Source organism: Pteronotus mesoamericanus, unplaced genomic scaffold, assembly GCF_021234165.1.
Source record: "Pteronotus mesoamericanus isolate MK-2021 breed Mesoamerican mustached bat unplaced genomic scaffold, CSHL_Meso_final contig_73, whole genome shotgun sequence".
Classification (NCBI taxonomy): Eukaryota; Metazoa; Chordata; class Mammalia; order Chiroptera; family Mormoopidae; genus Pteronotus; species Pteronotus mesoamericanus.
In genome coordinates this window covers 32488859-32512764 of record NW_026555245.1, presented here as the reverse complement: position 1 = coordinate 32512764, position 23906 = coordinate 32488859, and the positions used below count along the sequence as shown (strand labels likewise).

The following is a 23906-nucleotide window of genomic DNA, read 5'->3' as shown; positions in this document are numbered from 1 at the left end:
TGAGAACTTTCTCCCACATGTTTCTTGTAGGCTGCCAATATCCATCAGCAAGGGATTTAACATGAATCTTCTTTGTATTCTTGATATTTTGAGCTCCAGAGTCTGATGTAACACTTTTATTTCTCCACATATGAGCAACATCAATGCAAAAAAAAAAATGGGGTCTTCAAAATAATAATTGTAAGAATATTCTTTATGGAAGGATCTTCAATTTTCATATTTTACTGTGTTTTTCACTCAGGTTTTTCCTTTTCTTCCTCGCCCCTTCCTTCATTTTTAGCATCCCTGCTGTTTAAGACTTGCTCATTCTGATATCAGGGTAGGTAGCTCCAGCCTCCAGAAAGTTTGGCTCCCTTTTAATTTCCTCCTTCAATAGCTGCAGCACAAACTTACCAGGGCAAACTCATTCTTTAGAATCGAATGCTCTAGGGAGAATAATTCAGTTGAATGACTAACCTGCATATTTCATTAAAACTGCTGTCACTGTTGACTTTTTTCAATGTGAAATAAAATGAATATTTCTTAGCCTTCTTGCAACTTCATCTCTCAGTGGCATGTGACCCAAGTAAAGCCTTCTCCTTTTCAAGCGCCTAAGATTCCAGTTTTCCCTGGTATTTCTCTTACCTCTCTTGGTGCTCCTTATTTGTCTTAATTGATCTCAAGCTCCTACTTCATTTCCTGGAGTTATGACACTTCTTTTCTTTCTCAGTTCACTGAACTGAGCAACTCCAGCTCCATTACTCACTAGCTGTGTGACTTTGAAGAAGTTATTTAGCTTCTTTGTGCCTAAGTTTTCTCATCTACAAAGTGGGATCTACCTCATAAGGTTGTTCAGTTAGATACTAAGTTAAAATTTAGTATCTTAATCTTGAAGTACAGTTATAAACAGTTAAGTAGAGCCACTTAATATTAATGTTAAGTCTTTAGTATTAAGTATACTTAATAGTTGGAGTTAATATTTATATATAACTCAAATAGGTAATTGATATATAGTAAGCACTGTTAAAGTGTTTAATTTTTTTTCATTAAATCCCATGGCTTCTAATTATCACCCAAGTGCTGATGACTCTCCAGATCTACATTTTCAGCCAGATCTTTCTCTAAAACCTAGACAGTCTCACATGAAGGCTCCATGAATACTTTAAGATTCATCAGCCCTCATAATCATATCTTCTTACCTGCTCATAATCATATCTTCTTACCTGCTCTATCTCAAGATTTGTCATCATCCAATTGCCCATGACAGGACATAGTCCTTGGTTATATTTTCTGCCTCATTCTAAACATCTCACCATCAATGCTATTAATTCCCTTTCCTTGACTTATATGGACTCCATCCTGGTATTTCTAATCTTTCCCAACCCCATTTATTCTCCTCACTGCAGAGGAGAGAACTTAAGGGTTTTCTTTTTAAGATTTCTTTCTAATCAGATGTTGCCCTCCATGAAAATTCTTCCATGATGCCCTACCTCAACCATCGTTTTCCAGTGAGATCCCAAGTGCCTTAGTATGGTCTACCATGTCTTCCTGCTTGATCTATTTATTGTCCATCATCTCTATTTTTTCAGCAAACATTCACCTTCTACAATCCAATGATATCTAAAAAATGACTTTTCATTTCCCAAGTATACCAAAATTGCCCAGAACTCAGTACACACTATCCCAGTTCCTAATCCCCAAAATTTTCAAGTTATCCTTTTAGAGTTGTTTGGTAGACAAGCTATGAACTGGACATTAGACCAAGTGTGATTCAATACTCTTCAAAACCCCATAGTTTTTCCCCTGTCAAAGAAGGATCATTGAGTCAACAAATAAATGTTAAGCTCTTATGTGCCAGACCTGTGCTGGACTCTAGGTATAAAGTACTGAGTAGAAGGCGCCCCTGGCTTTGTAAAGTTTATACTGTAGGGGGAATGTTGACATGTTGACTTTGAGCTAGTAAATACCCCACCAGTCTTTACTGAAAGAAATAACTAGTCTATGTTCTGCTACTGCCTCTTCCTACTGTATATACTTGTTATAGCTCATATCACTATAATGCAACTCCTGGTTTTTTGTGTGTTTTAGATTTGTCCCCAAAACAAACAATAGGACAAGGACTTGAGTGCAGAAGGTTTCTTTAGTGGGGGACTTCAGGAAGCACAGGTGAAGGGAATTAAGACAAGGGATGAAGTACAATAAGGACTCTGTTAATGAGTAGATGGCTGCTATGGGAAATCCCCTGTGACTCCTTCTCTGAGAAACTGTGTGGAACATACCTTAGAATCATTGTACCAAATGGAATGAGAACTGATGCACCTCATCTCTATTAATACAGTGTGGCCCCTTGGAAAAATTAACTTTATTGCATTTCTGGGTTGCACTTGCATGTGGGTCATTTCAGGTGGGCCAAGGCAACAATGGGTGGGACCTCAATAACATCTACTACACTGTCCAGTTTCCCTACCAACCTGAGTAACCAAGGAAGTATACATTACCCGTCTGCCTATTCAAAGGGCTTATCAGAGTGTCCAGGGCATTGTGGCCACTCGATAAGTGTAGTTAATGAATAGAAAAATCTCCACCACATCAGCATGATAAAATACATACTTTCATCAGATTTCTGTGGCTTGGTAACACTGAAGGCTAACTAAGGGTACAGGTAAGGAAAAAGATTTCTTGGTGAAATACAAGATATGAAACCCACTGATTATATGCCTGAAAAGATTTTTTTCTTTTCTTTTCTTTTTTTCCTTTCTTTTCCTTTCTTTTCTTTTCCTTTCCCTTTCCTCTCTTTCTTTTCCTTCTTCCTTCCTTTTCTTTCTTTCTCTTTCTTTTTCTTTCTTTCTTTCTTTCTTTCTCTCTTTCTCTCTCTCTCTTTCTTTCTCTCTCTCTTTCTTTCTTTCTTTTCTTTCAACCACTTGACTACTGTTACAGATTGAATATTTGTGCATTGCCCCCCTCTGAGTGATATGTTGGAGCTCCAACCCCCACAAAGTGACTATATTTGGAGAGAGCACCTTTGTGGAGGTAATTATGGCTAAATGAGGTTGTGGGCTCTGATCCAATAGGACTAATGTCCTTATAAGATGAGATGCCAGAGAGCTTGCACTGACTATCTCTCCACCAATTGAGGACACAGTGAGTAGGCAGAAGTCTGCAAGCCAGGAAAGGATTAGAGACCAATCCTGTCATATCTTGAGTTTGGACTTTCCAGGCTCCAGATTTGTGAGGAATATATTTCTGTTGTTTAAGCCACCAGTGTGAGGTATTTTGGTATGGCAGCCCAACACAACTACAACAATCACATTTGAAAAGATTCATGCTACTGGGTGAGGCAGGCTCACCAATGACATCAGGAAAGAATTAAAAGTTTTATGTTGATTTGTCTAGAAATACTCAAATGTATCCTTCAGATTTTTAAATCTATCTTGAGATCTTATGGATAAATATTTGTTGACAATGATGGTGATAGGCTTTGCGCCGTTTGCTTTCTTGGCATAAGTAACTTCCCATTTCATAGGCGCATACAATAAGCACATAAAATAGTTAAAAAGTCTTCTTGAACATCAAATAACTCTTACTAAACATACTGATGAGTTAAGTGTAAATAAATGAGAAACACATGGATAACATTTTCCTTAAAAAACATAAAGCTTTAGACATTAAGTGAAAAAGAGACTGACAAAACACATCTGGGGTTTTGCCCACTGTAAAATTATTTTTAGTTTTGGATATTAAAACAAATTACAATTCAGTGTGTCTAACTTGAATATAAGCTCTTGGTTTATAAAATAATGCTTGTCACATAATGATAGGGAAGATAGTATCGATAGACAGTTATGAGAATTCAACCTTGACCTAGGAAAGAGAAAATTCCTCATATGAATTTAAAAGCAGAAAGGTCAATTTTCTTGATGTTATTTTTAGCAAGGAAAGTTTAAAGGAACATATTTTTGTACTTCACTCTGAAAAAGGAAAGGCATCATTTTAGAGAATGAAATTGTTACTGTTGCTACCTTTTCACAATATAGTTTAGAGGTAGAGAGGGGTATTTGCTTCCCTTAAGTTTGTTAAACAAAGTTGATCAAAAACTAAGTTTAACCCCACCTCCCTCAAGTCAACAACTTGGGAGTATTGGGTTGGCTTAATTTATCTTGCTCCTGTGCGGCCAGACTTACTTTGCTCCTTAACTATAACCTATGAGTGAACATAGCAAAGTAAGACCAAAAGATAAACAGGGATCTGGGGCCTACCTAAGTGGCTTTTGTGTAAACAGGTAGCTTTGCAAAAAAGCATAAAGAGCCTATTTCCATTTAGCCTAGAGACTACTAAAGCCTGAGCTGAAGCTCTGTAGTAAGCATGGAAAAATATGGCTGCTGCCACAATTCCATCCCATCAGTGTTTTCTCCTGCAAAGGAACGTCTGGCTCACATTTGGACCCCTAAAAGCTTCTGGCTTAGAATATCCCAGCTGCAGTTGTGGCTGTTTCCAAAACAGGGCAAAGGAAGGAGGTACTAGGAAATCGTCAATCTTTAAGCTTCATACATTGAACTGAGGATCTTGATTTTTAGTCCTAGACCCTAGTGTCCTGAATTCTCAGAGATTTTCTACATCTCCTTAGTCCAATAATACCTCCGTTACCTTCAGCATTTTCTAGGCTCCATTTCTCAGCACCAATTCCTTCTTGAGAATCCCAACCAACCCAGAATCAACATGAGTTGAAGAAGATTGAGTGACCATAGATAAGTCTTCAACAGCCATGGGCTGCCTGAGAGCTGAGAACTAGACACTCTATGGCCAACTGTCCTCAGATACAGGTGGCTGTGGAAAATATTCAAAGAAATAGAGCCCTCAGGCACCAAAGGGCTCTATTGAAGGAAAATTGAGTAACTGAATGTAGACTTTAGGGAAAAAGAAAAGTAAAGCATGAATGAGTAAAGAAAATGCATCTGGAAGCCAGGGTTCATTGTCCACCTTGACTGACTGGGAGCGGGGAGCAGCTTAACCTCCTCCCTTGTGCATGTTTCTCCTTCTGTCTCAGGCGACTATCTACTCCTTTGATAAACCAAATTAATTTGCACAGAACAGTGAAAGGTAAAACTGCTAATGAAAGAAAATATAGTATCAGTCTGTCACTCTCCCTTCTCTTTGGTTTTATGGGCAGGAGCAAGTGGTAACAAGTGCGACTGTAAATCTCTCCCATGTACACGTAAGAGGACTGTGGGCACTGTGCAACTGCAAGAGTGGTACCGTGCTGCCAACACCTAAGAATTCTGTGGAACTTGGGGTTCACAGTGCCTCCGAATTGGCTACATGTTTTCAGTAAAGGGGGGCAAAAAGATTGTCCAGTATAAACATCAGATGTGTGTTTTACTGTTATTATCATGGATCTGTTTTGTCTGAGGGACTCCAAGATCTGAGGCAAGCACATCCTTTTATTCATACCCTTTGAATTTTAAGAACTTGGTCAAGAGGTCACCTGGCTATGCCTTAAATTTACCCTCAGGAAAAAGAAAATATGAGTCCTAAACTGAAGTTAGATGAAAGAAGGCAGGAGGATGATTCATTGCCTAAGGCATCTACATTCTTGAATGTCCCCCAAGTGGCAGGCAATAAAATCCAAGGTAGCACTGCAGTCAGCTGTGGCCCGAGCTAATGTGCCCAGGGTCCAAACACTTCCTGGATGACCAGCTGTGTAAGGAGGAAACAACTGAATGTTTCCAAGTGACCCCTAGCTGTGCTTAATCACTGAACAGCAACGGAATCACAGACCTCCTACAATTAAAAAAGAGAAAGAGAGAACACAAATAAAGGTACAAAACATAGGAATTTACAGCTAAGAACGTAAGGAAGACAAGATTATAATAGAAATTTATTTATTCCAATAAACTGCAAGTTAAAGTGAAGGATAGAAATGTGTCCATAATTTTTTTTTTTATATTCAACAAGCCTTAAAATTCTAGACTCTATGTAGGCAATTGAGAAGAACTTTTCATGATACTTCCTCTTACATCACTTTATGAAATTAATGGCGGGTATGAAAAAACTGCAGGAATGAGCCCTGTCTAACAATTAATTATGGCCTCAAGCCCTGACTGTGTATGGCTCAGTTGGTTGGGTGTCCTCCTGCAAAGTGAAAGGTCACTGGTCTGATTTCTGGTCAGGGCATATGTCTGGGTTGGGGGTTTGGTCCCCAGTTGGGGAGCATGCGAGAGGCAACTGATTGACATTTCTCTTAGACATTGATGTTCCTCTCCCTCTAAAATAAAGAAATAAAATCGCTTAAAAATAATAACTATGACCTCAAACTTTTAATAATTCTATACCACTGTTGGAGAAAACAATAAAATGTATCTCTTTATCCACTTGCATACACCAATGATTTCATGGGCAACTGCTGGTGAATTTAAACTGCAAATGCTTTCTTATAATTTTTACTTTCATATTGAAAGAGTTTCACGTCAAGAGATAAATCATTACATGATAGAAAAATCTAGAAACTCTCTCATCCAAAGTCTATGACAGGAGATATTAAAAAGTTCATCCCCGCTGACTGAGTTTTACTTGTCAATGTTAAAGTAGATTTTAAGAGTAAAATTAAAAATAGCTCTAAATATCTTTGCTATTGAGGATTCATTGTTTTTTTTTAAAAAAATGCAAGAAACTAGAATAGAACTCCAGCAGCTCTGCAACCTCCTATATACTAAACACAAACCAATATTTTCTATTTTCACATTCCCCATGACTTGGCCTCCAAAAATCTATAAGATCACTGTTCTCAAATCTCTTGCCTTTAAGAGTGAATGTGAATACTTTTTGCACCCTTCTCTCAAAGTTAAGATTTTGAGGCCTTGGAGGAATTTAAACACCCCAAATTCTTTCTTCAAAAGAGACTTTAGCTATGGAAATCCTTTGCTCTAGGCTAATAAAGACAAACTTTCTAAAATCAGTAAGTATAAAGCTATTCCCTATGTATTTTAGAGACAAGATTCTTTCAGGCACCAATTTATTCTATTGCCTACCAGAAATCAGCAGTGCTGTGGTAAGCACACAACGAAATAACACCAGGAGCTTGGCCCTGTGGGTATGAAGAGCTGGGCTAGTCCACACTCACCCCTTGCTCAGCATTTGATACCTAGTGGCAAACTTTCTTACTTATACCAGGTTATATAATTGTCTTACCATTATTGTTGTAAGGCATGCTAATGACTTCATATTCACAATGATAATTATGTTTTGTTTTGTTTTGTTTTGTTTTTGCGGTGGCAGGGGCAGAGGGCGGGAAGCAGCACATGAACACAGTCTGGACATCCTGAATCTGGTCTGAAGCTCAAGGAAATAAGTATTTGGGGTTATTTTTGTTTTGGGGTTTGTTTTTTTTTTTTTTGCTTAAATTATTTTGAGTCTCCAAACTATTATTTCTTTTCTATTCATTATTTTTTTATTCTATATTCTTCTTAAGTTCCAGAGTTCAACTATAAAAACAATGTTGCAAAGTTTGCCTATAAAAATGATGTTATTTTCATATCCATCTAGAACTTCAATGCCTTTTTGTCCAAAGTTACTGCCAGGTTCAGAGCCACAACAAAATACTGATCTCATTTAATCGGGTCTGTCATTGTGAATTTTCACCATTAAGTTTCGTTCAGCTTCAAGCATGCAAGAAAATGCTTCTATTGCGAGAGTTAGAGGTAAATTCTTGTACTAATGAAATTCAAATCTGCATTTAAATCCTGGGAATTGCAAAATACATGTACATGGAACCAATCAATGTAAAACTGTTAGAGTGGGAGCCAGCCAACTCACAGGTCATGAAGGGGAATAAAGAAGCATAGCCCTACATGAGGATCAATTCTATCTCCAAATCACAAGAGTAGCTTACAAATATCTAATCCCATAGGATGGGTATGGTACAGCACTTGTACAAAAAAGATTAGATGTGAAGTTAATAAAGGATAGAAGAGGCTTCCCACATGTCTGACACGGAGCTGGGGGGGTTGGCAAGTAGGGAGAGGTAGTCAGGGTGGTGGGAGGAGGAGGTGGCAGCCGCCAGTCTCTATATGTGGTGCCTAAACAGGACCTGAAGCCTAAGTTCCGGGTGGGTGGGTGAGTGTTACACTTCCACGGGCCTCTTCTTTAGGAAGCAAAGTGTGTATATGTTACCATAAAGGATGAACAAATGAAATATTTTGTACATTACAGTGGTTGGGATAAAAATTGGGATGAATGGGTTCCAGAAAGCAGAGTATTCAAATACGTTGACACTAATCTACAGAAACAGTGAGAACTTCAAAAGGCCAATGAGCAGCAATATGCAGAGGGGAAGATGAGAAAGGCTGCCCTGGGAAAGAAGACATCTGGTCTGCAACAGAAAAATATTGAAACAAAACCAAAAAAGAATGAACAGAAAACCCCTGGAAAATGGAGATGGTCGCAGTACCCGTGGGACACCTCAGCCTCCTCAAAAGAAAAGAGCTTGAGTAGATCCTACTGTTGCAAATGAGGAAACATTCATGAACAGAGTTGAAGTTAAAAATTCCTGAAGAACCTAACCACAGCTGGTTGATGACTGGGACTTAATTACACAGCAGAAAGAGCTTGCTTGCTTGCTTGCTTGCTTGCTTTTTTATTTATTTATTTATTTATTTATTTATTTATTTATTTCTGTCATCACCTGAGGATACGTTTAGTGATTTTAGAGAGAGACAGGGAGAGAGAAACATCGATGTGAGAGAGAAACATCCATCAGTTGCCTCCTATACATGCCCTGGCCGACGACCAAACCCACAACGTAGGTATGTGCCTTGACTGGGGATCAAACCCACAACCTTTTGGTGTACAAAGCAATGCTCTACCCAACTGAACCACCCAGCCAGGGCAGAAATGGCTCTTTCATCTTCCTGCCAAGAAGAAATGTGGATTCCACTCTGGAGGATTATGCAAATTGCAGGAAAAGTCCAGGAAACACAGACAATAAGGAGTATGCTGTTAATGAAGTTGTGGCAGGGGTAAAGGAATACTTCAATGTAATGTAAGGCACTGAGATACTCTACAAATTTGAGAGACTGCAGTATGCTGAAATTCTCAAAGATCACCCTGATGCACCCATGTTCCAGGTGTACCTCCTGTGGAATGCCACATCTACTGGGATTATTTGTATGAAGTGGAGCGATGTTGGCCTACACACCTCTGAATGAGAAGAGCCTTTCTTTGTTACTAAATTATCTTCATGATTTCCTAAAATACCTGGCCAAGATTCTGCAACTTTCTTTAGTGCCAGTGATTGTGAAGTGTTTCCTCCTGAGTACCACCGGAGAGCTGTGTGAGGTGCTTACTTAAGTTTGGATTTCTGTAACACACTTCTGTTCTTAGTCCTTCTCTTGTACAAATGATGTACTATGAAAATGTTAGTGTATAACAGAATTGATGTTTGTTTTTCATCTGGTTTTAAATAAAGAAAATAAGGGAGTCTGCAGCTATTTTTTTTTCTTTTCCTTTTTTTTTTTTTTACTTCAAAGTTGTTACCAGCACATTGATGGACAATGGAGAGACACCCTATATAATGTTCTATTGCCTAACTGACAAAGCTGTTTTTGAACGCTGGTGTATCTATTCCTTTGACAAAATGCTCTGATTTCTAGTGCCAAAAGTTCAATTCAGTGTACATAACTGATCATACCAGTCCATATGGACTCCTTTTTCTTTTTTCATTTTTAATTGGTGCTTAAAGTAAAGAGCTTATCCTTTGCAGGTCATCCATGTTGTTCCTTAGGCATTTTACTTTTGCTCAAATTGCTAAAGGGTGGTGGCCTACGTACGTGTGGTGTTTATATTTGCATCTAATGAACATTTTAACATGATAGACACAATGCATTGTGTAGATAGAGTTTTATAGAAAAGCCAACCTTTTAGGAATTGTTTTTCAGATCTTCAATAAATTTTTCTTTATATTTCAAAAAATAAAAGAAGAAATGCACAAAAATAGTGAACAAATATAACATTTTACTCCCAAATGCCTGGGAGAAATTGCATTTAAAAAAAAAATCCAAATCTAGGTAGTCTACAACCCATTCTTGCTAGTCAATCAAGAATATTTTAATGTATTACCAGCTCTTTGTGAAATTTCTTCCTTTTAAAAAAAAACGGCCCTGGCAATATACAGTCTATTTGATTATATTTGGATTGGATATTCAGGGCCATTCTTATCATCTATACTTAGACCATTTTTCCTGTTGGCCAGAACCTCATCCAAAAACTCTTATGGACAATTGTTGCTACTTGCAAGCTGCTCTGTTGCAAATAACTGAACAAGTGAAGGTGAGGGTGGCATTTTCAAAGTCAAGAAGAGATTATGTGGATTCCATTTTAATTTGTCTACACTCTTTTTGATCACAGGTAATTATAAATTGGCTCTAGTTCAAAGACAGACAGAGATCTTAAACTCATGCAGTCTTTACAAGATTCACAATAGTAGCCCTGCTTCTTTGGGCCTTTTCTCCTTAGCACAATGAATGTGCGCTAAACAGAGTTGAAACTTGTCCTGAAAAACTCATGGCCTCAGGGGTTCCATTGAGAAATGCTGTGTGGGCAAACAAAGCTCTCTCTTTGCAGCTTTACAAATGATAGGTTTTCACTTTATAAGATGTTTTCACTGCCTTCTTAAAGCATCCGCTGATGCAAAACAGTGTGGGCCAGCAATTCCAGTCTAGCATTTTCTGTGAAAACAAATGCCTATTCATGTGAGACTCTCTCTCCTAGTTAACTGCTTTCATAGAGAAGCTGGGAGAACTAGATGTGGAGCAAAGGGGCTCAAGTGAGATGCCAGCCATAAGCAGTGTGATTCCATTTCCCTTCAAGCACAACCCTGTCACCACCGGCCTGCCCAGGGATGGACTGGCTAGCTTTGAACAAGTACTGAAAGAAGCTCCCACGTAGAAAAAGGAGGTGATGAGAGTTACCCTGGGGGTTCAAACATAAATATCTGGACAGAGAATAAACCAAGAACCCCCTGATCCATGTTACGGAATTGTGCATGAGTTGGTTATAGAAATGAGCATCCAACTGCTATACCAAACCTGTCCTGCAGACAACTGGTTTGATGAGCTTCTCTAATTTTAAGAACCCTGACATTGTCCAGAAGGCCTGTGTTTTTGCTGTAATCTCCAGGGAGGATTACTTGACTAATTTGTCAGTGCAGTTTTAAAAAAAATGACTATGCAGCATAAGATGTCACTAACTTAAATAGAATTCTGTCTATGTATACATTCTAAAAGGGTTGTATCTGTCTACAACATTTTCCCCATGGAAACAATCCATGTCCTTTATTACACTTGGCCTTATGGGTGAGGTCTGCAAAGAACTATCCAGGAGGCCAGTTTCTTTCCTGCTTCTGCCTTCTGTGTGATTCTGCCTGTACAACAATATTCTTTCAAGCCCCATATTTGTCTCTCTAGGTTAGAACACTACAAAAATTAAGAAGATTATGTCTTCTAAAATAAAGGGCTTAAAATACTCTATCGGAAACAGTAAGGTGATTTTAATTTTATAATAGCAAATGAAATGTCAAAATGCATAGTTTGGAAGGCAGTGAAAATATGAACAGAGATTCTCCTTTTCCTTCTTTTTCCAGACCATTCCATTAAGATGCTGCCAATTTGAACAAGGGCAGCCGAATCTTGATTATCCATAGTAATCAAGTTGTGGCTAATTAACACTCACAGATCAAAGTTAGAGCTAGACAGGAGTCAGGGGGCATTTAGGCCAGTTCATATGTTTTGCAGGTGGGATAACCAAGATCAGAAAGGTTAAGTGTCTTGAACAAATTTACATATCTAATAAGAAGTAGAGCCTAGAATAGAATAGAGTTTCTGCCTCAGTTTACTCCTCTATTCTTACTCTCCCATTAATTATTTTTACAGGTCATTCATTCAGTCATTCATTTTAACATACAATTGCCCTCTTTCCCAAATATAAAAGTTCTTAGGGGTATAGTTGCCGAGTCAACCCTAACACATCCTTTCAAGTCTAATTTGCCTTACTGTGCTCCTATTTTCCCTTAGTTTGAAGCATTATGTAAGTGATAAAATATCAAACAGGCACAGGAGAATGAAAGTACAGGGTACTGGTGATTCACGAATGGGATATGCAATGTGTACATCATTACTTTCAGCAATTAAAGAGGTAGCCCAATGCTGTGAAAATGGTCACATGCAGGGTACAGGTGGTATTTGGAAGAGAACAGATTAGGAAAGAACCAAAACGGAGATGATATAGATTCCAGAGTCCTTAGCACTAAGTACTGTGGAATCAAGTCAAAGGCTTTGTTATTAAAATGGAGTTGCTCATCCCTGAATTCAGCCTTTTATTTGAGCGAAAAATTTGTCAGAGGAAGGGAAATTTATGTCAACTATGGGGAAAAGAAAGGATAATTATAACACTGTTAATGGCATATCACATATGGGCCAATGAGATCACTGAAAAAAAGAAGTGGCAATATGGGACTAGGGAAACATGTCAAGAGCTGTGTGACCTGCAGAGAGTAAATAATTTTCCTAGGTATCAGTTTTTCCCAGAATGAAGAAATTGAACAATTACTTCCTAAAGCATATTTTAGGCAATGTAAGTTCATAGGATGTTAATATATATTGAATGCCTATACACATACATATGTTCATACATATATGTATAAACACACACATGATCAAATAAGTTTGAGAAACTTTATGTTATAAAAATCAAACTGGCTTCATCACTAGGAAAATCCCAGTCTTCAATATGTTAATAAACATATGCATTTCCAAGATGAGAGGTGTAGTTTGCAGCAATTTCTCTCAGAAATTCTTATGCACAGACTACCTAGGTATAGGTATAGGTATTCCATGCAATACTGGCTTAGGAGATATCTAATGTCCCTTCCAGTTCTTAAATTCTTAAATGTAATTCCATGTAATATAGATTGAAGAATCTAAATTTCATTTAAAAAAATGCCCATATCACATACAACATTGTATTCTTTATAGAAGGCACTTATATGCTACTATAAATCTACAATGATAAAGATTTTATAGCTGATAAGCCTAAAATATCTAATTCTTGTACTTTAAACCTACTGATCCCTATATATTCAGTAAAATGAATATATAGAGAATATATTCCTGTAATACCTAATTTTCATGGTAATCTCAGAATGATTTTGTATCTACTTTTAAGAAATTCATAATATTGTCATAAGGGAGAAAGGCAAAAGTAGGGCTCTACTCTCTTCCTTAGATTCTTTCTTAAAATACATTCATGTTCTTGACATAAAAATCCAGAAAAGATTATCATCTCTTGAGAGAACATAGCTATAGGTATCCAACTCTAATTTTTAAAATATATGTAGCATGTAATGAGCTTAAAATGTTCTATGTGTTACCTCAACTTGTCTCCAAAATCATCAGTTAGCCTAGTCCTAAGTATGTAAAATATTTACAGTGAAAAGCCCAGATGTATCTAATTTTTGATGGAAAAAAAAAAGTATTTTCCTGACCTTTCCACAATCTAATTTGTTATATACCATTAAAGACCTGCTTATCCTGGAAATTTTTTGGCATCTCTACTTATTATGAAATGGCCCAGGGATATGGAGAAACAATTTCTCACTAAACAGTCTATTTTTCTGACAACAGACATAAAAGTGACATATGTGCATTGGCATAGGTAGAAGGGAACACAAGTCAAGGGCATCAGTTCAGATTTAGAGACAACAACCAGCTTTGTCATAGTCAAGTCCAAAGGTACCATAATCAAGAGCTCCTTACCTGCACTCTCTACTTTCTGACCCAGCTCTGATCACATAAATCAATTATTTGAAATTTTTTGAAGGATACCTTTATCTACAAAAGTAAATACAGATTCCATTAGAAAATGCCGTTCATCTCTTAGTAATATGAATATTCTTTCTAGGCTAGTTCTCACAAATTCTCTATACATGGTATATATTCTAACCAAACCAGTCCATTTGGTATTACCTGAGCATGCCCCACTCTTTCCTCTTTTGCACCTTTGCTCAGGCCAGCCCCTCCTGCTAGATAAGCTGCTCTATTCTTTCTTCAGTCCCCATTCTCATATCCTACTGGTAAAAATCTCTGCACACCTAAAATATTCCTCACTTCTAACTCTTATTAATTATTCTGTTTCCTTCATGTAGATGTGACCACTAGCTAACCAAACCAATACCTCTTTCCCACTCAGAACACTTTTTTGAAGCATTTATGACCTGCTCTGTTTGTATATGATTTATAGGAAAAAGACCATGATATACCATGTCTTTATTTCAGGCACTTGGTATATAATAATTTTAGAAGTAAATGAATTTCAAGACTTCTGTATAAAATAAACTACATCATACTGTGGCCCAGGTGGCTTGGTTGGAGTGTCATCCTACACACCAAAAAGACTGTGGGTTTGATTCCCCATCAGGGCACATGCCTAGGTTCAGGGTCCAATCCCTGGATGGGGCACGTACAAGAGGCACCTGATCAATGTTTCTCTCACATGAATGTTCTTCTCTTTCTCCTCTTCCTTCCACCCTCCCTCCCTTCCTCTCCCTTCCTCTCTCTCTAAAATCAATAAAAACATATCAGTAAAAAAATTTAAAAATAAATAAAGTACATAAACAAACACTGTAGGAAATCAGAGTGTGTGAAAAGATCAATTTAAATTAGAAGGTAGCAAATTACATTTATAAGGATTTAGAATGGCATTCTTTTAAGGAGTTTTTCTGGTATATTAAGAAAAAATAGACAATTTAGAAATTTATTAAGTAACACCTTTCCCAAAAGACACTCAATGAACAATGCAAGAGAAACATAAAAATACACTCCCACACATTTTGAGGTTAAATGAAAATTTCTGTCCCTGCACTAAATACAGCAAGCTTTAAGTTTTGCTTATGTGCCTCTGACCTCTCTATTGCCACTATCTAACCTACGCATAGAAACAATCTTCTTAACCAGAATAAAGACCAATGTGAAACAAGAACCCCCTTCCTTGGATCTACACTCAGGGCATATAGCCTTTCATATCAGCACAAGTACTAAGGGCCAGCTAGTTCTTCCTTTCTTCTGATCAGGTGAAACCTCAACTATGACTTCTTACTTGAACATAGTATACTATTCACTCCTACATATATATAATACATATCTACCTTGTCTCTTCCCTCTGCCATCTCTTAGACCTCCATCCTCTGCCCTTAAATCCAAGTTCAGAGTGATTTTTCCTTCCCAGGACCTATGTGGGACCAGAATAGAAACCTGAAAAGAGGCTCCACCAGAAGATTTTGATGGGATTGTCCTGCCTAGGGCAAGTAATTTTCAAACTTCTCAAGAAACATAGTCTACATTTCATGAATTTCTCTGTATTTTATTTCAGTTTGAGTCCCTTACTCATCTTTAAATCAAAGAAGTGTGAATGAATTTTAGGAAGATTGTGAAAATATAGTGGTCTTAAAAATCAGTGACTCTAGATGGAAAAAAGTAGAATAGAGGGAAAGAGAGAGGGATGGAAGGAGGGAGAAATCACATAAACAATGTATACCACAAATGCAGGAGACAAGGAATCCCCATGAATCCATGACTACAAGCAGATGACACACCACCAATAGTAAAATCTGGCATGATATCAGTGTTTGTGTGGAGATAGCAGAGAGAAAATTGTGATATTTGAAATACAAGAGAAGAGATAAATTCCAAAATATCCAACAGGTATTTACTATAAAAGATGGCAGGTCAATTTGAGAACAGAATCTGAAATTGACAAAGGTTTGGCCTATTCAAAATAAGTGATTACTGAGGGCCCACGGAAAGGCCGTAAGGGGGTGGTGTGGCAGGATGACCCCTGTCAACATTCGACACTAAGCCACCAGGACTTCCGTCTAGGACATGGCCCCATACTCAAAAGAAAACTAACGGGAGTGAAATCAAAATTGAGAAGGAAAAGGAAAACCAAAAAGAAGAAAAAAGAAGGTACAGAAAAAGTGGAGGAGGGGAAGAGTCGGGAAATTTCAGAAATCAAGCCTCCATTCACTTTTTTTTAGATGAAGCATCTTTCAATATGTTTATTGTTTTTAACTGTAACTTTATCCTTTATGCATTTCTCCTCTTTTCCTTATTTTTACAGAGGAAGAAACTCCCCTAAATTTCCTCACTCTTTCTTTTGTTTCTCACCTTTTCTTTTTACTTTTCAAACAGTCAGATTTTAATTATCTTAGAATAAAATACTTTATTCATCTCTTCCAGTTCATATGAACTCCTTCCCTAAGCTTGTCAAATGAGCATTTCATATCTGCTACACTCACCTCCTCTAATCACTGAGATCAGTGATTTTACTCAGCCCCAATTTTACTAACCTGATGTCTGTCCTTTTAAATCCTATTGCCTTCTCTTTTTAGTCAGTCTTCTCTTAACTTCCAAGGCACCAACCTATTTCTCTTCTTAACTCTAGGACTGCCTTATTTCACAAGCTTTCCTTCTTCTCTTTTGCTGAAAAGTGTAGATTTTCAGCAATTTCTGTTTTTTCTTATTAAAATATTTATTTATTTACTAATTTAGAGAGAGGGGAAGGGAGGGAGAAAGAGGGGAGAGAAACATCAATGTGAGAAAGAAGCACCTATTGGTTGCTGCTTGCATGCGCCCTGATAGGGAAACCAAACCCACAGCCCAGATATGTGCCCTGACTGGAATCGAACTAGTGACATTTTGCTTTGCATGATGCTCAACCAACTGAGCCATGCCAGCCAGGGCTGGACCCTTATTCCTTTTCTTCAATTGCCTCTTAAAGGTTGCATCCATCCATCCCAAGCATTTCAGCCAATACCTCTGTGTAAATAACTCCCAAATCAGTTTACTGGTCCTCTCGTTCACTTGCAATTTTACCATATTTTTAAATAGCACATAAAAAAAAAAAGAAGATGGAGCTCTTTGAAGGTAGAAAAACCACCCCAATGCCTCATTTGAAAGTTTGGGAAAACAAATTTCACATAAAAATTAATAACATAAAACTATTAATGTCAATCCCATGCAAAGTTACTGAAAATAAAATAAGGACAAAGGAACTTAATGACACTCCTAAAAAGAAAGAAAGAAAGAAAGAAAGAAAATATGCCTGAAAGACATATCCATAGAGCAGTTTAAAACTGTAACATCCTGCATGACAAACAAGGCTACATATTTAACTAGGTTAAAGCACATTAAGAAAGTGATATCTCTTCACAAAAGTTAACATAAATCAGAATGAGAAAAAGTCAGAAATAAAATTACACCAGAAAAATTATAAATATAAGAAAATTTTTATCATAAATGAAAATAAATTAAAAGGAATTTAAATATATTAGCATAAGATATAAATGTCTTAATATAAATGGAAGGTGAAAAGAATGTTTAAAAAGAAACAAGGAAGAAAGAATAATAAAAAGGATTTGAGAAAAAAGTAACAAATACTAATGATAGGCAAGGAAAATCCAAAATGCAGATGAGTTCCCAAAGAGAACAAGAGAACAGAAAATATATTAAGGCTATACTTTTTTTTAAAAGTTCCTGAAATTAAGCGAAAATATGGTTATTTTATATTGATAGAATATATCCCATATTGGAGAATATCAAACTCCAGATTGAACATAACCATGATATATACTTATAAAATTACTGGACTTTAAGTTAAAAATCCATTTGGCGTCAAAGCAAAAACATCCAGTGAGTTATATGGGAAAGTAAATTAAATTATCATAAGACCATTTTTAAGAGCAACAAATTATGCCGAAGAAAATGGAGTAACATATTTAAATATTCAAGGACAGGAAATATGAGCCAGGGATTTCATATCGAGCAAAATTGACTTCCAAATACAAAGGACGGACACACACACACACACACACACACACACACACACACACAAGTTTTGTCAACATGAACGAACTTCTACTTCCAGGTATGATGGAATAAATGAATTAGTCCTCCCACTATAAAAGATAAAATGGAAAAAAAATATATATATATAAAGCAACTCTTTTCAGGCATTATCCAACAGACAGCAGACCCAGAATTGACCTGACTTTGTTCAGAGATGTTTCTCAATTCCCTAATACAGTCCAGTGAGCTGGAGTCCCAGCTGAGTATTGTGGTCCTGCAGAGATTAGAAGGCATAGATAAGAGTTTGAAGTAGGTGAATTGGCTGGGATCTGCAGAGTAAAAAACCAGAAAGAAGAGAGAGGCACAAAGATGGTGACCAGAATTCTGTAAATGTGGTATATGTTGTTGGGGAGGGGGATGTGAAGGGGCTTCCTCTAGAGTTCTTGGGCAAGAGCTAGACTATGTACGGGTGGAGAGAAACTATTATGAGGCTTTCTTAGGAATGTATACCAGAATAGACCATATGCTAAGCCCTAAAATGAGACTTAATACTCTCTATGATCATGACAGAATTAAATTAGAAATCAACAAAAATAAGATACCTAGAAAATGCTCAAATATCTGGAAATTAAATAACATAAATTCTACCATGGGTTAAAGAAGGATTCACAGGGGACATATGAAAATATTCCTACTTAATTAAAATGGAAAATACCAAGACTTATAATACAAAGCTAAAATGGTATGTAGAAAAATATGCTATTAAAATACTTATATTATAAAAGCAAGTTTTAAATTAATAATCTCCAAGTTAATTTTTTAAGATGCTATCTTAAAAAACTAGACAGTAAATTTAAAGAGCAGATTATGACCAACATAAGAAGGAAAAAAAAAAGATGAGAGCAGAATTCAATACAATGAAAAATAATGGAGAAACATAACAAAGGTGGATTATTTGAAAATGATAATAAAATTAATAAACCCTAGCAACATTAATCAAAAAGAAAGCGAGAAAACACAAAATACCTAGAAGAACTTAAGAACCCTATTTAATAAAACAAAACTGAATTCATCATCAAGAGTTCCCAACAAAATCTCCAGGCCCAAATTATTTTAATAGTGAAGTTGACCAAATATTTAAGCTTTATATAAACTCTTCCAGAAACCAGAGAAGGAGAGGATGCATCCCAACTCATTTTATAAATGTAGAAAAATCATCACACCAAAACCTGAAAAGAATATTACAAAGAAATAAAATTTACAGACAAGTTATCTTTCATGAACATCAATGCCAAAATTCTTTAAAAAATTTAGTAAATGCAATTTAGTTATATAAATATATAAAAATATATTTATATATATAAAATATATCATTACTAAATGAAGTTTGTCTCAGGAATGCACAAAAGCAAAGTAATTAAAAATTAATTTAGATTATTCACCATATCAAAATTCAAAAAATGTCCTCAACAATTAGAGAGATGAACATGGAACAAAATTCATGGCTCTTTGAAAAACATCACAGCAAACTTGAAATAAATGAAAACTTCTAGCCTGATAAATCTTCAAAGAAACCAACAACTAATGTCATACGTGATGAAATACAGCTTTCCTCTAAGAGAAAGAACAAAGCAAGAACTATTTTACTTTCCCCATTAACATTTAACACTCTACTCTGGAGGTTCCAACCAATGCAATAGGACCAGATACAGAAATAAAAGGCCCAGATATTAAAAAAAGACATTGTTAAACTGTCACTGTTTGCAGATAACATCATTGTCTACATAAATAACACCAAAGAAATCTATAAAAATAAACTATTTGATTTAATAAGATAATTCAGCAAAACTGCATTATACAAGGTCAATAAGTAGAATTTAGTTGCATGTCTCTGGACTAGCAACAACATTTGGAAAACTCAATTTAAAACATAATACCACTTATAATAGCATCAAAAAAGATAAATAATCAGGAATAAATTTATCAAAAGATACCCAAGCTCTTTACAATGAAAGCTACAATAAAATGCTACATAAATAAAAGACAGCTATATCATGTTCATGAATTGGAAGATCCAAAATTTATCAGTAGATTCACCACAATCCCACTAATATTCTCAGCAGGACTTGCAAAAGAGACAAGTTGATTCTAAACCTCAAATGAAAATGAGAAGGATTTAGAGTAGTCAAAATAATCTTGAAAAGGGAAGAACAAAGGATTTAGAGTAGTCAAAATAATCTTTAGAAAATAAGACCAGCAACACTGAAAGGAAAAGAAACGAACAGAGACAAGAGGGATGGAGGGAGGAGGGGACAGGAAAAGGAAGGGAATGGGAGGGTCGGGGAATGTGTAGCAAGGTCTCATGGACAAAATCAAATGGGAAGGATTGAGGGAGGGGAGGGGGCAGGGGAAGGTGGTGAGGGGAAGGCAGAGACAAATGTATTTGAAAAAATAAAGAAAATAAATTAAATAAATAAATAAGAGAACAGGTTAAAAAAAAATTCATTTCATTCCCTCAAAAAAAAACCCAAAAGAACCTAAAGCCATTTAAAGCTTTTTTTTAAAAAAAAAATAGAAATAGGCAAGGAATATACTAAAACAGGTTTAGTTTCAACAAATAGTAAAGGAACAATTAAAATAACATCATTGTCACAATCAGATTAATGAGTATTAAAAATATTGATATCGAAAAAAGAAAATAAATTTAAAAAATAAATTTAAAAAAATAATAATCTTGAAAAGGGAAGAACAAAGTTACATTACCTTGTTTCGAGACACCCTATAAAATAATATTTATCAAGTCAGTTTGATTTTAGAATATAAAGATGAACATAAACATAAATAGAACAAAATGGATTTCAGGAATGGCCTACACAATTTTTGACAAAGGCACTAATGTAATTCAATAAGAGATGAGATCATCTTTTCAATAAATCCAGTAAAAACTAACTATCAATCCAGAGAAAAAATATAAACATTGATCTCTACTTTATATCATATACAAAGATTAATTCAAAATGGATCACAAACCTAAATCTAAAAGCTAAAATTCTAATCTTCTGGATAAAGAGAAATATTTTACCACATGAAAGTATGCAGAGATTCCTCAGTAAACAAAAATGTACTAACCTTTATATATATATTTGTATATATAAATATATATGTATATAATATATATGTTATATATATATATATATATAAATTATATGTGTGTGTGTATTTGATGCAGGGTGTATCCCGAATATGTGAAGAATTCTTACAACTCAGTAATAGGAAGAAAACAACTTTATTTTAAAAAGTCTCTGAAAGACTCATAAAAGAAGACCTATGAATAGCAAATAATCATGTGAAAAAAATGCTCAACATCATTAATTAGGAAAATGCCAACTAAAACCACACTGAGATATATAAAATTTGACTAAAATTTGAAAGAATAACCACATAAAGTGTTAGTAAGAATATGAAGCAATCAAACTTCTATACATTCCTGGTAAGAGTATGAAGTGGTGCACTCACTTTGAAAAGTGGTCTAGAAGTTCCTTACAAAGTTAAATACACAGTTTTCATATGTCCCAGAAGTTTTATTCCTAAAAATTTATCCAAGAGAAATGCAAATATATGACTACCAAAATATTGTAAAGTTCATAGCAGTGTTACTCATAATAACCAAAAAATGAGAAAACAAATATTTATCAACAGGTGAATGGATCAACAAATTGTAATATACCCCTACAATGGAATGTTGCATAGCAATACTGATAGACATAATCTTCAAAAATGTTATGTTGTGCCAAAGAAGCCAGACCCAAAAGAGTATATATATCACAAAATTCCATGTATATGAAATTCTAGGAAAAACAAATCTAATCTAGAGTGACACAGCATATTAGTGTTTGCTTTAGGTAGGAAGAGGTAACTGACCAGGAAGATGAAGAAGGAAATATTTTTTGATGATAGAAATGCTATATATCTTAATAGAATATTTGTCAGACAAGTAGAGACATTTGTCAAAATTCATCACAATGTATACTTAAAATGGGTACCTTTAATTATTTATACATTATGTCAACAAATTTGATTTATAAGCAAGCTGAGTAAAAGAAGCTGACACAAAATAAGTACATACTATATTATTCCATTTATATACAGTTCTAAAACTGATAAAACTAATCGGTATCGATAGAAATCATATCAGTTGTTATTTAGAGCAAAGGTAAAGAGAAATTAATTGGAAAGGGGCACTTGGGAAGTTTCTAGAGAGACAAAGATTTCTAATCCTGATTTAGTAGAGATTATACAATATATACATTTTTAAAAACCCATTAAAGTGAATTCTTAATATGGAATTTTATAATACTTCAAAAAAAGACGATTAAAAAATGTTAGAAACTATTGTTCCCATGAGCAAAAGGAAAGACTCAAATAATTAATCCCAGAAATGAAAGACAAAATATTAGAACTGGTACCACAGAAATACAAAGGATCATAAAATACTGCTATGATCAGTTAAACCCCAACAAACTGGATAACCTAAAGAAATAAATAAATTCCTAGAAACACACAACCTAACAAGAATAAATCACAAAGAAATAGAAAATTTGAAAAGACCATTTATGAGTAAGGAGGTTAAATAAGTAATTAAAACCCTCCAAGATAGAAAAGCCCTGGACAAGATGATTTCACTGGTGAGTTCTACCAAACATTTAAAGAAGAATTAATGGCAATTTTTCTCAAACTCTTCCCCAAAACTGAAAAAGACAGTACACTCTCCCAAAACTCATTTTACAAGGCCAGCATTACCATGGTAACAAAACCAGATAAGGACATCACAAGAAAACTACAGGCCAGTATTCCTGATGAATATAAATTCAAAAAATGCTTGAAAGAATGTCAAAAAACCCAATTTAATAGCACATTAAAAGGATCATGCAGGATTATCAAGTGGGATTTATCCCTGGGATGCAAGGATGATTCAACAATGGCAATCAATGAATGTGACATACCACATTAATGGAATGAAATATAAAAATCATATAATCATTTCACTAGATGGAGAAAAATATTTGACAAATTCACCAACCTTTCATGATTAAAAATTCTCAACAAATTGGGTATGGAAGGAATATACCCAACATAATAAAGGCCATATAAAAAACCCGACAGCTAACATCATACCCAATGGTAAAATATTGAAAGGTTCCCCTTAAACGAGGAACAAGACAAGGAGGTCCATGCTCATTGCAGTACTGGAAGTACTAGCCAGAGCAATTAGTCAGGAAAAAGAAATAAAAAGGCTCCCAAACCAAAAAGAAAGAAGTGAAACTGTCACTATTTTCAGATGGCATAAAAAAGACTCCACCACACAAAAAGTTAAAATTCATAAATTCATTAAAGTTGCAGGATTAAAAAATCACTAATGACCAACTATTTAAAAAAATTAAGAAAACAGGTGTTGGACAAATCAAGATGACAGAGGAGTGAATGGAAGTCACACTGACCTCCTCCCAGGACCAATCTGGAATGACAACTAAATTGTTGAAAAGTCACCTGGAAAAAACAACTCAACAATAGTGAGAGAGGAGCCTAATAACCTCGGACAGATAGAAGAATCAGCTTTAGGACAACCTAACTGGTAAGGAGTGTGGTACAGACTCAAGAGGGTGGGCGGGGCATCCACGGGGGGCAGCACCAGAGCGATATTGAAACAGCCAGTTGGATCCCCCTGAGAAGAGCAAGGTCTAAACCATAAGTAGGTATCTCCTGCATATAGCACCAGAGCCCAAAAAGTACACAGATAACAACCAGCTGCAAAAAGTGGCAGGGTTGCACTCTGCGAGAGACAGGCAGCTGAAGATGCAAAGAGCCTTTTAAAGGGCAAACACATGAATTTTTATTTGCAGCCACTTAACCTGGTCTCTGGCAAAGGCAGGGGCAGAGTGGGTTAGAGGCGCCTGAGGAGAGAGAGGGGAAGGAGTCTTTGGGGAGAGAAATGAGAGAGTAGCCAGTGGGGTCCCAGTGCTGAGTTCTCCTTTGTACAGC

General features: G+C 35.8%; 1 protein-coding gene and 1 pseudogene across 1 annotated transcript in view; one reads left to right on the top strand and one right to left on the bottom strand.

Annotated features, from left to right (window-relative positions):
- Positions 1–23906, bottom strand: part of ADAMTSL1 (ADAMTS like 1) — an 890629-nt gene that overhangs the window by 706941 nt on the left and 159782 nt on the right. The gene's annotated exons all lie outside the window — the stretch shown is intronic.
- Positions 8271–9308, top strand: LOC129078341 (mortality factor 4-like protein 1; annotated as a pseudogene).